An 18,098-nucleotide genomic window follows, 5' to 3' on the forward strand; every position below is an offset into this window, starting at 1 on the left:
AGATTCTTGGGCTTAGGCTATCAAGGTGTGGCCCGCTCTTTGTCTATCTCTACCTAAAGGAAGTCCAAGGATTATGGTCTTTGCCTTGGGAGTCACCAGGACAGGAAGCCTGCCTGAGTTAAGGGGTTCAGGGTCCCTGCCATCTCTGCACAATGCCCATGTCAATTTCAAGTCCTCACCTATACAGAAGCTTTTCAGTAGTTTTGGGATACCTAAAGATAAAGCCCAAACTTGCTACTCCCAACCTACCTTTCTAGCCCTACATATAATTAATTGCCCACTTTCTCTACTGCTGCTTCCAAATTTATCTACTTACTTGGCTCTGTTTTGGTATTTTTGCTCAGAGCCTTTCCTGGCTATTCTAGATCCATGGAATCTCTCTGGAATTCTAGAAATTTAGGATTGTAAGTTAAGTTAGGTGAACCAATGTTTATTAAGCATTCACAATGTTCCATGTACCATTCTAAGGGCTGGTACCCATGGAAAAATAAAAAATTGTATTTGACCAAGAGGATCTCATGGACTAATGGAGGAGATATCACTTATAACTATGTACCAAGCAAGCTAGAGTCAAGTCTCAGCTTTCAAGTGGGGTAGAATATTTCTAGAAAATGAATGGCTTTGTGACCTCATTGAGGGAGGGATTCTGTCCTTTGGGATTCTCCTTTGTGCCTTTTGGTCCTAGGCATTTCTTATAGTGTTCTCTCATGACTTAACAGAGGATCTAACCAAGATGTTGGAGGCCTTCTACTTACGTTGGGGTGGTTTGTAAGGCCAGGTTTGAATTTTTATGGTTTTTAATAACTTGGACTAAAAGGGCAATAGAAAAAACAATGGGCTGGCAACCAGAGAACTTGTGTTTGTGTCTCTGAACCCAGCTCTGGTATGGGCTTGTAAGTTATTTGTTCTGTATGGGTTTCAGATTCTTCATTGATAAAATGAAAAAGGCTGGAATCAAAGGTTAGAGGTGAACTCAGGCCTTCTAACTTTGAGTCTCAGCTCTGCCACAGGAGCTCCACAACCTTCATTTGTTAGGCACTGCCTTTCTCTTATTCTCAGTTTTCTTCTCTGACAATCAACAGATATTAAGCATTTAACTATGCCATTGTCAACTTGGAAAAACACAGAACCACCAAAGTAGTCAGTTTTTAATCAGGATAAGAGGCAGTGCTCAATTTTTGGCCACCGCACAGTCAGTGCTTAATTCCACACAGAGCCAAAAACTCTGGTACTCTGGTTGCAGTGTCTCTGGGAAAACCCATTGCCAAAGATTTTTCCAAAGAATAATAGAACTTGGGGATTTACCTTTTGGGGAGTTAAGTACAGCAAACATACATTGACAGGTTGCAAGCCAGCTTGGGAAAGAGGCTATAGCCAGGGGCTGGTCTTGGGAATGGATCTCTACTACAAATGGGTGAAGCCTCTAAGATAAAAAGGGTGAATTGAGGACTTGAGCATTTCTATCATGCCTAATCTATCCTATTAAGGATACTTAATGGATGTTTAGTGATCCATTTTTTAGCCTAAGACAAAGTCAGTTTGGGACTAGCCCTAAAGGTAAGTTCGCAAGGGACAGGGGCAAACTTGGGGCTCCCAAAAATCCGGTTGACCCCACACATTATGTTAAACTGGGGATACAAAGGAAAAGAAAGAAGTCCTCTTCCTGCCCCTCACCCCCTCTGGGACCTCGTATTCTGAGAGAAGCAACATGTAAATATTTAGGCATAGATAATAGAGTATTTGGAAGATCATCTCAGAGGGAAAACTAGCAATGGGGGGCAGTGTGGAGAAGGGGGGGGGGACTGGGTTAGCCTGGGACGGAGAATGGCATCCTAAGGAAGCCAAGAGCTGGAAGGAAGAGAGAGGGTGCAAGAGAATTTTAAGCAGGAGAAAGCCAGTAGGAAGGATAGTGGCAGGAGGTAGTGTTGTGTTAGAACAGCATAGAGACTAGAAAAGTGAGAAGAGGCCAGGTTGTGAAGAAAGTAGAGACAGAGAAAGAGACTGAGACAAAGACCAAGAAAGACCTTGTCAGACAGCCAGTAGGAGAGCCTGGAGAGAGCAGTGCCACTAAGATCCAGAGAGGAGAAGACCATTCACAAGGACTATGTGACCCACAGTTTGAAACCTTGTAGATGAGTTGTTGAATATACTTCTAGTTTATCCTGTTTGTATAGATTTGCTATTGTCTCTGTCTCCCCTGCTAGACTGTGAACTTCTTGAGGGCGGGGACTTTATTTTGTCTTTCTATCCTCAGTATTTAGGATAGTTTGTGGCACACTGTAGGCACTTAATACACATTTATTTATCAACTGACCAGAGAGGTCAAGAAGGGTCAGTAAGAAGACCCAACTGGATTTGGCATTGAAATAGCAGGTTTCATTGAGCTTGATTGAGATCTTCTATATATTCTTTCAGTTCTATCTTTACATTTTCTGTTCTGCCATTCTACAGTCTTTTGCAAGTCTGACATTCTGTAACTATGAGTATAAGTAACTCATTTCCTTATTTCAAAACTGTAAATTTGGAAGCCTTATTGAATTTTGGAGCTTACAAACTACATTAAACAATTATCATGTTAGAAAAAAAGATGATATAAAATAAAAATTCAAGGGGGAATGGTTACTCACCATGACAGGGTTAAAAAGGGTCAAAGATCCCAGGAAATAGATGTGGAATTTGAATAGTTTTAAAGAGAGGCAGGAGGCAGAGCTGAGTATTCTAGGCCAGAACATCTATGAAGTTTCTAATATGGACACTGTGATGTCCATTGATCCAGGCCATTTAGGATGAAAGACAGCCATGATCAGCCAAGAGGAACTTACATCTACTTTAGGGGTTTGGGAATTGGGAGTACATGGAGTTGAGGGGGGCAGGAATATGCAGAGAAATATGTTAAAAAGTACATCTCTCTCAATGTGGATTTAAAAAAAAAAAGAGCCTAACTAAAGGTTCTTAGAAAGTTTGAACAAGGGGAGACCACTTGGAGATGGGAGGATTAGTGAAGGTTGGTCCACTAAGGAATTGGCTCTGGAGCTTTTAACCTTTAAGGGATGAAATGAATTTTAATTTAAAAGCAGCAACAGCAGCAAAACTTAACTACTTTTTAAAAAAATCAACTTCTTTTCCCAGGCTGTCCCTCTACCCTTCCCTTTCCTCAGGGAGCCATTCTTTGTAACAAATACACAAAAAGAAAGGGGGGGAAAACAGGTCTGAGAAAACTTACTGACACCTCTGACTCCTGTGATGGTCTTGGCATTATGGCACCCTTGACCTCTGCAAGGAAGGGAGGCAGAGAGGGTGTGTGTGTGTGTGTGTGTGTGTGTGTGTGTGTGTGTGTGTGTGTGTGNGTGTGTGTGTGTGTGTGTGTGTGTGTGTGTGTGTGTGTGTGTGTGTGTGTGTGTGTGTGTGGCCAAGCCTGCTAGTGAGCATCCCACAGCTTTCAGCTTTTACTGTTGTCGGGGTTCTTTCCTGGTTCTGCTTATTTTGCTGTGCCCCAGTTCCTATATGTTTTCCCATGCTTCTCTGAATTCTTAATTTTTAATGGATACTTAAATTTTAATTTAACATTCCTTGAAATTAAGATATTTGATGGAAGGGGCTGTATTCCATTACAATTGTGGACCACAATTTGTCTAGCCATTCTTCTTTTAAAGGGTAATTGCTTTGTTACTGCAAGAAGCATCTCAAAGAATTTTCTGTTTTGCACTTCCTTAGGAATGCCCTACAGTGGTGTCTCTGAGCCAGTCTTATGGGCATTTTGGTCACTTTTTAGGCTAATTCTGCAGTGTTTAAAAAAAATAATCGGGCTAATTACAACTACACAATAGTATTTAGTGTGCCTATCTTTTCTTAAACCCAAGGAGAGTGTTTCCACGGATCATATTTAGCGGCAAAAGAATTAATTTCCTAATGCTATAGGAGTAAATGTTCTGTCAATTTGACTACTTCTTTAATTTTAAGATTTTACTATAGCCTTTATACATGCTTTCCTTTGTGCGACTTCAGATATTTCAACATGCTCTTAAGTGAAATCATCACAAAAGAATGAAACTGCTAAGTTCTTTTGTCCTTGGAAAGACCAGATTTGCGCATACTTGATACAAGAATTCTTTGTATTTAGGCTTTAAAGGCTGAAAATCTTTTAACTATAAAAGGCTAGATTCCTTAATAATATCAATCAGCATGTATATAATTCCTTAAGAAGTGGAGATTAGCTATGATCTGTCAACTTGGAAAAACACAGAACTACTAAAGTAGTCAGAAAAACCAAGTCTTTAATTGGGAAAGAGGTCCAATATAATCGGCCCCTGTCACAGAGCCAAGCGCCAAAATACCACAGAGTCAAAATCCTGGGTCTTTAGAGACAGTATCTTTGGGAGAATACATGATTCTCCAAAGGATAATAGAACTTGGGGAACTAAGGACTGGGAAGTATGATTGATTGGCTTTGCTTTAACAATGGAAACAAAAGGAAAGGTCCTGCCGGTGACTGGGCTACCTGGGAGAGGACTTTTATACAATGGGAGAAACTACTAGGACAAAAGGATACTTAACATTTGATTAGGTCTACTAGTCCTACCTGAACTGGGACCATTAAGTACTTTAAGGTCTATTGTTCACTCTGGGACTTCCCTAGGGGTGAGTTCTTGTGGGACTGGGGCAAAATTGGGGCTCCTGAAAAACCTAGTTGATCTTTATGATTTTAAAAGTATTTATGTACATATCCAAGGAGAGAAAGTGTAACTATTCTTTCTGTGCTGTTTTCTATTGAGACAAATATCTGAATGGGCTTTGTGTTTGGGTTCTTGGAAAGCTGGTATTATTTTAGACCCCTTTCCTTTCCCTTGAGGTTCAGGCTTTTCTTTAGTGGAATGGAGCTTGGACCTCTAAGATCTCTCCTCATTTTAACATTCTGTGAGCCTATATTCCAGTTTTAGAAGATTATATTGCTTAGCAATTTTTGTTCTAGGACAATAAGGCATTCTTGAAATTATTTAAAACAATATTTTTATTTTATTAAATGTTTCTCAATTACTTGTAAATTCTTTTTTTATTCTAATTGAAGATTTTTATTTAATTAATTGATTTAGAATATTTTTCCATGATTACATGATTCATGTCCCTCCCCCCTAACCCCCACCCCCAGCCAACAAGTAATTCCACTGGGTTTTACATAAGTAAAAATAGGGTTAAGACTTATTTCCATATTATTAATATTTGCATTAGGGTGGTTGCTTAGAGTCTACATTCCCAATCTTGTGATCAAGCAGTTGTTTTTATTCTGTGTTTCTACTTCCATAGTTCTTACTCTGGATGTGGAGAGCTTCTTTCTCAAAAGTCCCTCAGACATGTCCTCCATCATTGCATTGCTGCTAGTAGAGAAGTCCATTACATTTGATTGAACCACAGTGTATATGGTTCTCCTGGTCCTGCTCCTTTCATTCTGCATCAATTCCTGGAGGTCCTACCAGTTTACGTGGAATTCATCCAGTTCTTCATTCCTTATAGCACAGTAGTATTCCATCACTAATAGATACAACAGTTTGTTCAGCCATTCCCTAATCAAAGGGTATCCCCTCATTTTCCAATTTTTTGGAACTACAAAAAGCCCAGCTATAAATATTTTTGTACAAGTCTTTTTCCTTATTATCTCTTTGGGGTATAAACCCAGCAGTGGTATGGCTGGATCAAAAGGCAGACGGTCTTTTAAAGCCCTTTGAGCATAGTTCCAAATTGCCATCCAGAATGGTTGGACCAATTCACAACTCCACCAGCAATACATATGTCCCAATTTTGCCACATCTCCTCCATTATTTATTACTTTCCTTTGCTATCATTTTAGCCAATCCGCTAGGTGTGAGGTTGTACCTCAGAGTTGTGTTGATTTGCATTTCTCTAATTATAAGAGATTTAGAACACTTTTTCATGTGTTTATTGATAGTTTTGATTTCTTTATCTGAAAATTGCCTATTCATGTCCCTTGCCCATTTATCAATTGAGGAATGACTTGATTTTTTGTACAATTGATTTAGTTAGCTCCTTATAATCTGAGTAATTAGACCTTTGTCAGAAGTTTTTGTTATAAAGATTTTTTCCCAATTTGTTACTTCCCTTCTACTCATTCTTGAAATCATTAGTTGGCACATTATTATGCTGGAATGTTTTAAACACTTAAGAATGAGTGTTATTCTAATAATGTCTCAGTGTTCGGTAGTTGACGCACTATTAGAGGTATTTGGTAGCTTAATCTTGATTTTTAAGATTTTTCTATTTTATAATATGTTTTCTTTTGTAGGTTTTGATGTGAATCATACTAACAGGAAAAATTATTTGAAAAATTCTCAACAAAAACATCTACATTTGGTAAGTCTGCATTCTCTTTCTTCTTTCCTGTATTGTATTTACTAAAGAATCATGTCAAAGCAAGGAAGAACAATTAATAAATTCATTAGTTAGAGGACTGTTCACTTTTCTATTATTAGCATATAGACTTCAGAAAATTTTTTTATTGATATCTTCTGTGTTTTACATTAAATAGTTTTCTCCAGGATCCCCTATATATTCTGTGTGTGTGTATGTGTGCATATATGTGTATTTGTTATATTCCATATAATAGTCTTTAACCCCCCCAAAAAAAAAAGAAAAAGAAAAAGAAAATGAAGAGGGAGAACATCTATACAATGAAAAGTCTGAAAACATTTGATGTGTAATATCTGTGGATCTCCTATCTTTTTGAAGGGATGGTTTGGAGGAATCTTCTCAACTCTCCTTCATTTGAAAGTCCTTCTTGATCTTTATAATTTTGTCATATTGCCCTCCATTAATGCAAATGGGCATCTCCTGGATAATTTCTAGCTTTAGGGAGTTGCCTAGGGGCACTGAGTAGTTAGGTAACTTGCTGTCTGGGGTCACACAACTGTGTCTGTGTCTGTCTCCACAGCCACTCAATCTAGTAGGAGCAGGAAAGTGAACAGAACACAAAATTGGAAGTCACCAGACCAGGGTTTAGAACTGAGGAGATCATAACTATCTGTGACTTTGGACAATCCCTTTATATCTCTGGTCCTGAAATTCTTCACCTATAGAATGTGGAGCTGATGGCTTCTAGAGGCTTTTTCAGCTCAAGGCATAGAATCCTGTGATGCTATCATCCTGACTCCAAGCCCTGTACCATTTTGTCATTCAGGCATTTCAATTGTGTTTGACTCTTTGTGACTTCATTTGGGGTTTTCTTGGCAAAGATACTGGAGTAGTTTGCCATTTCCTTCTCTAGATCATTTTACAGATGAGGAAACTGAGGCCAGCAGGGTCACAGCTAGTAAGTGTCTTGAGGCTAGATTTGAACTTAGGAAGATGACACTGACTCCAGGCCACATGTTCTATCCACTGCATCACCTAGCTGCTCTGCCCTATACTATATATCAGTTTTTTATTTATGTCTGTAAAATAATACTTTTAAGTTTAAGTGTGATCACAGAATTGTAACAAACTTCAAAGGCTATCTAGGCCAACCCATACCTGCCCAGGAATCCTTTAATCATCATTCCCAACAAGGGTCCTCCAGCCTTTGATGAAGACCTCGAATGAGAGAGAATTCACTAAGAAGCACTTTAGTGTGGCCTCTAGGTGCTTCAGGGGATTGAGAGTCAGACCTGGGGTCAAGTGGACCTGGGTTCAAATCTGGCCTCTGACACTGCCTAGTTATGTGAACCTGGGCAAGTTATTTAAGAGTTGGTACTAAGACAGAGGGTAAAGATTTCAAACCAACAAAATACTTAGTATAATGCCTGGCATGTGTCTGACATAACTGGATGCTCTATAAATGCTTATTCCTTTCTCTTGCCTCCCTCATTGCTGTCGTTGTTTAAAGTATTCTCTTGGTTCTGCTCACTTCGCTTTGCATCAGCTCACACAAATCTTCCCAGGTTTCTCTGAAACTATTTCTTCCCTTTTTTTGTTTCCTACAGCATAGTAATGTGATGGGCACTGCCACAGATTCCCATTCTTTGCCACTTCAATAGAGCTGCTATAAATGTTTTTGTGAATCCATTTCCCTATTGAGTGAAATGTATACAATGTATACAATTCTATGTGTATGTTCTTTCTTCCTTTGAAAATTTTAGATGAGAATGAGTTTAAGATGTCAGCTGTTCCCCAATCCCCACCTCTGCCTTATTTACCTCTCTTCCCTTTTCTTTTCATTCTTAAGATCAAGACATAACAGAACCAGTCCTAGGCCTTCTAATTAGATTTCTGTGACTAGATGAAAATAAGTTTCAAAGGGGACATATTATCTCTTATTTGAATGTTAGCAGTTTACGATTGTTTATTCATGTATTTTATGTTTTTTGTAATTCATTTGCATTTTCACTCAGCTTGGGTTTTTAATCAGGATTTACAAGTCCCCCTTTTCATGAAAATTTTCCCCTGTAGGATTATACTGTTTTTTTTTTAATAAGTTGTTTTCTGTTGTAAGATATTCTTTTACCTTCAGGAATATTATATTCCAAGCTCTGTCATTCCTTTATAGTGGTAGCTGCTAAATCAGATGAGCTCTTGATTGTGACTCTTTGGTATCTGGATTTTGGCTATTAGGCTCATGTGGGTTTTCATTTTTGGGATTTCTTTCAGAAGGTGACTGGTAGTCTTTGTATTTGCCCTTTGGTTCTTAGAATCTGGGTGTCTCTCTCTCTCTCTCTCTCTCTCTCATATTCATATATATGCTTTTTCCAGCCCTTCTTCCTTCCCCCCTCCCTCAGCTGACATGGACTATACATGTATCATTGTTCAAAACCTATTTCCATATTATTCATATTTGCAATAGAGTGATATTTTAATGCCAAAACTCCAATCATATCCCCATTGAACCACGTGATCGGTTCTATGTTTTTCTTCTGCATTTGTGCTCCCACAGTTCTTTCTCTGGATGTGGATAGTGGTGTTCTTTCTCATAAGTTCCTCGGTATTGTCCTAGATCATTGCATTGCTACTAGTAGAAAAGTGTTACATTTGATTGTGCCCCAGTGTTTCAGTTTCTGTGTATAATGTTCTGCATCAATTCCTGGAGGTCTTTCCAGTTTACATAGAAACAAATCATCCAGTTCATCATTCTTCTCAGCACAATAATATTCCATCACCATCAGATACCACAATTTGTTCAGCCATTCCTCAATTGAGGGACACCTGCTCATTTTCCAATTTTTTACCTCCACGAAGAGCATGGCTATAAATATTTTTGTACGAGTATTTTTCCTTATTCTCTTTTTGGGGTACAAATCTATAAAATGGTATGACTGAGGGGCAGCTGGGTAGCTCAGTGGAGTGAGAGTCAGGCCTAGAGACAGGAGGTCCTAGGTTCAAACCCGGCCTCAGCCACTTCCCAGCTGTGTGACCCTGGGCAAGTCACTTGACCCCCATTGCCCACCCTTACTAATCTTCCACCTATGAGACAATACACCGAAGTACAAGGGTAAAAAAAAAAAAAAAAAAAAAGAATGGTATGACTGGGTCAAAGGGCAGGCATTCTTTTCATTATGCCTTTTGGGCATAATTCCAAATTCCCCTCCAGAATGTTTGGATTAATTCACAACTCCATCAATAGTGTATTAGTGTCATCTCTTTTTAAAGATTTCTTGAAATATGATGTTTAGGCTTTTTTTAATGTGGGGTTCAGGTAGTCTAATGACCATTAATTTTTTTTTCCTCCTGTTTTCTGGATCAGTTTGTCTTTTTTTTTTTTCTGTGAGAAGTATTTTCTTCTGTGTTTATAATCTTTTGATTTTGTTTTAATACTTCTTGTTTCATAGTGTCATTGGCTTCTATTTGATTCATTTGAATTTTTAGGGAGTTTATTGCTTAGCGTAAAGCGTAAAAATTTAGTGGTTGAACTTAAATCATGTGAAATAACGTGGTTGCTGGAGTTATTGTATCTCAAGTCAGAATTTTATTTACAAAATGGAGTGGAAAAAATAAAGAGAAATGTGAGAGGGGCTAGAGAAAGTACCTATACTAGTCCTCAGCCAGGAGGACTGGTAGTGAGTAGCTATGAAGCCTTCTCCAAGATGGAAGCTAGTCTCTTAAGAAACTAGGAAAGTAGTCAGCCCTTTTCACTCACCCAACGAAATAGTCCAGGAATCAGAATCCAAGTTGATGCCACCATCCAAGCTGCAGTCTCCAGTGAAGTTCCCTCGAAGACTATCTCCAGGAGACACTCTCCACTAGACTCAGTTTCATCAGTCCAACTGCTCAGGGATTTCGTGGCTTTTATGGTGGTTTCCTGTTCCTGCCCTTCTCTTCACAGGGGCCAAACACAGTTTCCAAATTATCCAGCCCTTCCCAGGGGCAGTGTCTGTGGGATTGAGTTCTCGCCTCTAAAGGTGTTAATTCTCCTTCTAGGATTACCGAGTTAGCACGTGGGTTGCAGTCTTCCTTTTGGAGATGCAAACTCCTGTAGTAAGAGTTTCCCTTACTTTAGGGTTAAGTATGAGTGTATTCATTTTTTGTTGACTAATTCAAAAGTAGACTAGGAGAGTTAATTCTGTTCTCGCAATCTAGTGAGGGACTAAGTAGGAGCGTTTAAGTTATTGTTTCAGAATAGACAACAAGAACCAAGAATTTCTTTTCACATTAGGCAAGGTTTTGTTGCCAGACTCTTGTGCCAAGGTGTTAATTCGTTTTCTAGTTTTTCCTTCCATAGTATCCCCTCTTTAAAAATTTTAAAATATTTTAAAACTTTTTTTTAATCCCTTGTTTCATCTCTTCTAGGAATTCTAGTAGAATTCTTGTGCTTAAGCGGTGTTTTTCTTTGAAGTTTTGCTTGACAAAGTTTTGGAGTCATTCTCTTCTTCAGATTTGTATTTAGAATATTCTTATAAACATAATGGCTTTTTATAGTGGGATTCTTTTTTTCTTTTTCCTTTTCCTTTTCCTTTTGCTTATTCTTCCAGCTTACTTTCTGATTTCAGATATTAAGTCTGAGAAAGCCCATCTGGAGGGAAATTCTGGGCTGTTCCTGGTTTTTTTTTTTTTTTTTTGAGGGTACTGAGTCTTGTGTTATTCTAGAATATTGGGGCCAAGTCAGACTGGGGGATGACCGACCCATAAGCTATTAGAGTTCTAAATAGATGGGATATGGGGCTGATAACTGCCACTACAGTGCTGAGGCTACCCCCCTTTTGGGTTCCTGACCTGAATTGGGTCTGTAAATAGAATAGAACAATAGACTTGCTGATTCAGAATGATGGAACTATAGGCTTCCCTTTGGGCTGTAATTCCTCTCCTGGTTATTCTTTCCAGGCTTCAATCTGGATTAGAAACTGGAATTGAGACCCTGCTCTGCACCTGGGGATTTAAGCCACATAGATGCTGCTTGCATCTGAATTTTCTCCTTTCTAAGTACACTGCCTTATGATCTATGACTGATGCAATGCCTTCTCTGGGCACAGGTCCCTTCTGCCTTGTATGTGTGTCCTGGGACTGGGTAGTGGTTGACAAAGCTGCCAAGTGACACCTATTCTTTCCCTGCTATGTTTGGGTCTGAGACATCTTTTTGTCCTTGGGGATGTCTGAAATTGGCATTCCCTTGGTTCATGGTTATAGACTACAAATATTCTGAAAAGGGGTTGATAGATTTTCTAGGCAGACAGAAGGATGAACATCAAAAAGAAGCCCCCCTGTCTGTAATTTGACCTGCATTAGTCAAGATACTTGCCCTCAGTGTTATGGCTATTTTCTCTCTGGATATCAGTACATTTACCCTTCTCAGTTGCTTACCTGTTCTCCCTGGTCTTTCAGAGACCACTGACAATGGCTGAATAGTCACATCTTCTCATTTTTAAGGAGCTCTGCATCTGCAGGCATTTCATCCTGGACATTTCATTGAGGTCACAGATCAATGGTGGCTCAGTGCTCTACTCTCTCCACAGATATTTTAGTCCTTTCTTGTCTATCTTCTCTTGAAAGAGAAGACAGAAGCACAGAGCAAGAAAGGAGCAGCAATTCTGTTTTTTTCTGTCTTCAGTTATTGCTTTCCCAAGCAGAAGGCTTGTTCCTTCACTGATCCATTTCAAAAGTAGCTATAAAATATCATCCCCCAAACTCAGCTTGGTTACTATTTGATGTCTTTACTTCCTTTTAGTTCATTCATTCTGAGGCTGAGCATTCCTTAGGTCTCTCAGAAGAACTTTTAGTATTGATTTTGAGACTTTGGAGACCCTGGCACAGGACTGTCTTGTAGGATGTGCCTGCTTCAAAGAAGACTCTACATTCTCTGAACCAAGCAGAATTCGCAGCATCTCAAATGAAGTGTGAGATGCACAAATTTAGAGCCATTTCTATCCCCAGTGTTCACATGAGCCATTTGTGCTCGACTGGTGGTAAAGCCTTCTGAGCTTGTATTGATGTGATCAGCCACAGTTGGATACACTGGTCATTGTCCCTGAGATAGCTGAGTCATTTTGGTCTTTTTCAAATATTAAGGACAACAATCAACCAACTTCTTAGTTCCTACAGAAAAGTGGTGCTGGGAGTTTTTGTTGACCTCTGATCGAAGTTTAGTATTCCCTTTAATTTACGGAAATTCACAAGACATATTCTGAGAAGGGCTCCGTAGGCTTCACCAGAGTGCTGTCAAAGGAGTCTATGTCCCAAAAAGGGTGAAGAACATAATGGCCTCCATCTTCCCATCAAAATATCATGAGAGAGACTTGGTCAAATGTTCTACTAAAATAGCATTTTCTGAATCTACCACTTAACAAACCTGTCAAAAAAGGGAACAAAGCGAATCTGGCCCAACCTAACCTGTTCGTGGTGGTTCCATGCTGGTTGTTTGCAGGCACTACTTTGTTGTCTAAAAATCTTATCTGTTTATCAATCAGCAAACATTTATTAAGTCTGTAATATGTGCCAGACACTGTGCTAAACCCCATACTTTGGATTACATTCACTTTCTACTGTTTTTAATGCTGCCTGTTGAAGCTGGAGAAAATTTGCAAAACCATGCTGATGGGGTCCTCTACAGGTTGGTCACCATGGTCTCAACTGGACCCTTAATGATAGAAGAGATAGAAGAGAATGCTTTCCTAATTGACTTATAATCCCTCTGGTCACCAACACTCTGACAAAATTTTTCATTCTAACTCAAACCTCCCACATCTCCCTCCTGCCTCTCTGATAAGAACTTGACCTCTTATTTCACTGTAAAAACTGAGGCCATTTGCCAGTCACCTTTTCTTCTCCTTAGGTTCTCTTCTTACATTACTCATGTGTCTCTGTTCACCCTCTCTCACAAGAAGAATTGACTCTTCTCCTTGCCAAGACAAACTCTTCTGCCTGCAAATGTCTTCTCATTCCAGCCTGTCTTCTCTAGCAGACTGTCCTCTCTTTTATCTCTAATCTCACCAATCCCTAATTTCTCCCTGTCTACTAGCAATTTCTCTACTGGCTACAAATGTCCTCATGTCTCTCCTACCCTCAGAAATGCCTCACTTAGACCTTCTGTTCGGTTATCACATTTCCACTTCTTTGTAACTAAACTCCATAAGAAGATCATCCACCTTTGGTGTCTTCACTTTTTTCTCACTCTCTTCCTAACTCTTTGCATTCTGGTTCCTAGTCTCATCATTAAATTGGGGGGGGAGACAACAAACCTCTCCCAACAGTTTTTGGGACACTATTCTCTCTTTGTTCTTTTCTCCTCCTCCTTTGCTGTATCTTCAAGTCATGCTTGCTATTAATCCTGGGGATCCCCAGCCTCTGACCTGGGCACTTTTGTTCTTCCATATTGTTTTATTTTGTGGTCTCATTAGCTCCAATGGATTTACACATCATTTCTAGGCAGATGATTCTTTGATCTAATTTTCCAGTCTTAACTTCTCTTCCTTGTGTCCAATTTCACACCTCTCAAATACTTTTTTTTCTTCCCCTCTGATATTGCCCTTACCCTGGTACAGGCCCTCATCACCTCACACCTAGATAATTGGGGTAGGGGAATCCTACCTGCTTAAGTCTCTTCCCACTCCAATCCATTTTTCACTCAGCTTTTTTCAGAGCTTTGTCAATCTGGCATATACAGTGGAACCTCAGACAAAATTGTTTTCATAGCTGCATTGGTTTTTGTGGAAAGGTAATGAAATTACTTGTACCTGTACTATCATTTCATTTTATCTTCACAATAAGCCATTTTCCCCATTTTTTTCCTTCCTTTGAGATTCTTAAACTTTTGTTCCTCTAGATGAATTCTGTCATTGTTGAGTTTTGTAACATAATCCTTTTTATAAACTCCAGGCACCTATGCACATTTATTAATAATTGTCAGTTATTTGGGGTTGTCTTTATTTCTATTAAGAATGTTTTGTATTTGTATTCTTATGATGCCTATGTGTGCCTTGGAACATAGATTATTTTATATATTCTATAGTTATTTTAAGAAGAATTTCTCTTTTGTCTTTTTTTTTTGCTGAGTTTTGTTAGTGTTATAAAGATATTCTTTTAATTTCAAATGCTTCTATTTTATATCCTGCGACTTTCCCAAAGTTTGTTTTGTTAATTTTTATAATTGACTCTAGAATAAACTATCATATCTAAGTTTTTATCATTAAGAATATACATTATCCCCACTACTATAGCAATATCTTTGTTTCTTCTTTGCTTATGCTTATTCCTTGAATTTTTGTCTTCCTACCACAACTGACATCTTTTAGCACTATATTAAATACTAGTGGGGATAATGAACATTCTTGCTTCCTCTAATCTTAATGGAGAGGCCTCTTACTTATCACCATTATGTAGAATGTTGGCTCTTAGCTTTAGAGATATCCTACTTATGTTAAGATAATTTGAAATATATTCTTTTTTTTTTTTTTTTAAACCTTTACCTTCCATCTTGGAGCCAATACTGTGTATTGTCTCCAAGGCAGAAGAGTGGTAAAAGTAGGCAATGGGGGTCAAGTGACTTGCACAGGGTCACACAGCTGGGAAGTGTCTGAGGCCAGATTTGAACCTAAGACCCTCCTGTCTCTAGGCCTGGCTCTCAATCCACTGAGCTACCCTGCTGCCCCCTGAAATATATTCTTAATGATGCAATTCAGAAGACTTTTAACTCTTTTACCTTCAAATTCTCCAAGGGTTTGTCCATTTTTTTTGTTTTCTGTTTTATTTGTCCAGCTCTGAGAGAGGAGCATTAAAGTCACAATTACTGTGTTAGGATAGTTGCAGGATATAAAATAAAAGGATTTGAAATGAAAAGAATGTCTCTATATATTACCAACAAAACTCAGCAGAAAAAGACAAAAAGAGAAATTCTTCCTAAAATAACGTTAGAATCTATAAAATACTGTGTTAGAATCTCTGTGTTGCTATTTTTTCCTACCCCAAATGATGATGCCAGTTTAACTGGTAAAAATAGTTCACAAAAGGTTAACCTTTTTTTTTTTTTTTTTTTTAAAGGAAGAAAATGGAGATAATAGGACAATCTTATATGGTTGTTTTGATGTTAAGTATACTCCAAATTCATATAACACTGTAAGATCTGAAAAGTGCTTTCTTTAGTAAAAAAATCCTGAGGTAGATATTAGAACTTCCCCTCCCCATCGTTACACATGAAACAGCTGACAGAAGAGCTAAGACTTGCCTATGGTTACACAACTAGTTAGTATGGAAACTGTAACTCAGACCTAGTCTTTCTCCTTTAATTTGTGCCCTCAAGTTAGTATGCCATCAGATAATGTGCAAAAATATTTTCTATCCTAAGTTACTTCACATACACTACACTCACACACTCACATCATTATTTAATGCAAGGGAAATAATGCATTTTAGAAAGATTTTGTGTCAGAATCATTTATAATTAAGGATAGAGTATAAAGCCTCAGCCATTTATGCTTGAAGTACAGAGTAGGCACTGGATAAATTATTGTAGATTGAATGAACCAGAAACTCTCTTTATCTAGAAGAGCTCATTCCCAGGCCATTCTTAGATAACTGTTTGAATGACATGAGCAATTAATTCTCTGCCTGATTTTTCTTATGAGGCCTTTCTTTCATTAATTCATCTTGGAAATTGTCTAGTGTTGTAAAATCAGATGCTGATATCTCCCTACCACTAATAAGGAATTATGGAGCTTTTACATTAGGAGAGATCATCAAACTTGGTTACTTCACTAAAAAAAATTGATACCTTTTGCTTTTATATATAGTCATTTTCTAAAATTCTCTCTACCCCCATTGGATCCTTCTTTATAACAAGAGAAACTGTTAAGCAAAACTAATTAATAGAGCAACTGAGTCTGACAGCATCAATAACCCTCTTCTCTTCTATCTTCCTAACCTCTTTGGAAAGGAAGGAAATACTTCATCATCTTTTCTCTCAAGACAAAGTCATTCTGGTTAATCAAAGTTTGGGTTCTACTTGCTTAATTTTCCATCAGTTCTTGTAAGTCTTCCTTTGATTTCTCTAAATCTCTCTCCCTCTACCTCCTCTTCCCTTCCTCCCAGTGCATTTGAATCAGTATTCAGCCTGGCATAATGAATAATACATTGTTGGGTTTGGGGCCAGGAAGGCTGAGTTCACTTCACACTTCAGAATGTTATTAATCATGACCTTCTTTTGGCCTTTATTTCCTCATTTGTAAAATGAGAGAGTTGATCCAGATGGCCTCAAAGGTCTCTTTCAGATCATGAAATTGATCCTTGATTCCTTTTCCATTTCATAGGTTCTAGACTACTGCTTGTCTAACCATATCCTGGTCAGTAGGCACCCACTTTGTTTACAGCTTTTACTACAAAATAAAGTACCACTAGGAATTCTTTGGTATATATGAAACCTTTCATGTTTTTTACTTTATTGGAATATAATTAGTATTTGTATCTGTGGGCCAAAGATTATGAAAAATTCAGTACCTGCTTTATTTCAATTTAAATTGTGTTTTGAATAAGAAAAGATGAAGGGCAAGGAACTCATCTCTCTCTTATTGGTTGAGTGTACAGTGGTCCCAATATTGATTGCCTACAGGATATACCAAAGAAGTAGAGATTGTTTCTTAAATTTTAAAATTTATTTTAAAAATTCAGAACTAAATACTTAAAAAATCTCCCAGAATACTCTTTTAGTAAATAAGTGTGGTAAAGCAAAATGAGTTCATACAAATGCCAGTGTTAAAAAATGTCTGGCTCTGCACCTTGAGCCTATCTTTTCTCAGCTATTTTCTCTCTGAGCCATTTTGATTTATTTTTCCTGTAAATAGTGTCTAGCTTTTTTTTTTTTTTTAATTTTTAAAGAAAATCATGTTTTTCAGCAAGTCTGGTCATTTTTATATTATTCCTTTTTGACCTTGACTTTGACATTTTCCAGGTCAGTTGTTTTTTATATCAGATATTTTGTGTTGCATTTTTCCCCCCCAACCATTTTGTTCTAATATGGAATCATTAATGGCTACTTGGTCTATTTCAGGGTCTCTATTACTTGGGTAAGATTTAATTATTTTCTGTTGTAAGCTCCTTATTCTTCTTCCAATTCTTTCCTCCAGAGCTTTCATTTCCTTCCAAAAAAATGTAATCTTATGCACAATTCTTTCTCATGGTTCTCTGCCTGAAGTTGCCTGGGTTTTGGGGCATTTTCTTAGTTTACTGTAAGTTTTTCATAGTGATTTGTGCCTTTTATTGATTGTTCAATAGTTGAACCTGGGGCTTTGTGCGTAGGCTAAGCTCTGCCCTGCCCCTGCTTGTTTTTACTCTCTGTCCCTTACATATTTGAGATTTAGTACTTTCTAGGTTGTTTCAGGACAGGATGCTGCTTGGGTGTCTGGGCTATCTGGTTCTTGCTGCTGCCACCTTGCATTTGTTATCTCCAAAGTGCTTCTTGTTGTGGGTATTGGACCTTCCTGGGGCTTTTTGTGAGAGCCTGTAGTCTTTGTTGCTTCTTAACACACCTTGAAGGCTGCACAATCATCTTTGCCTCTTATCGCTAAATGATCATTGGCCTACCTACCGTATTAGCCCAAATATAATGTGACTCCCCCCACTCCCATATGTACCTTCAAAAGTCGCATTCTCACTATATTTGAGCACTGCCAACTTTGAAACCATAAATTGTGTATGTGCGC

The 18,098-nt window shown here is 38.2% G+C and overlaps 1 protein-coding gene across 1 annotated transcript in view; it reads left to right on the forward strand.

Moving 5' to 3' along the window:
- Positions 1–6,313: 6,313 nt before the first annotated feature.
- The window catches only part of MTMR3 (myotubularin related protein 3), a 100,573-nt gene continuing 88,788 nt past the window's right edge, over positions 6,314–18,098 (forward strand). The window contains exon 1 of the mRNA XM_044674227.1: positions 6,314–6,363. The gene's annotated coding sequence lies outside the window, so the exon portion shown is untranslated. The remainder of the gene's footprint in view (positions 6,364–18,098) is intronic.

Source organism: Gracilinanus agilis, chromosome 1 (assembly GCF_016433145.1).
Source record: "Gracilinanus agilis isolate LMUSP501 chromosome 1, AgileGrace, whole genome shotgun sequence".
Classification (NCBI taxonomy): Eukaryota; Metazoa; Chordata; class Mammalia; order Didelphimorphia; family Didelphidae; genus Gracilinanus; species Gracilinanus agilis.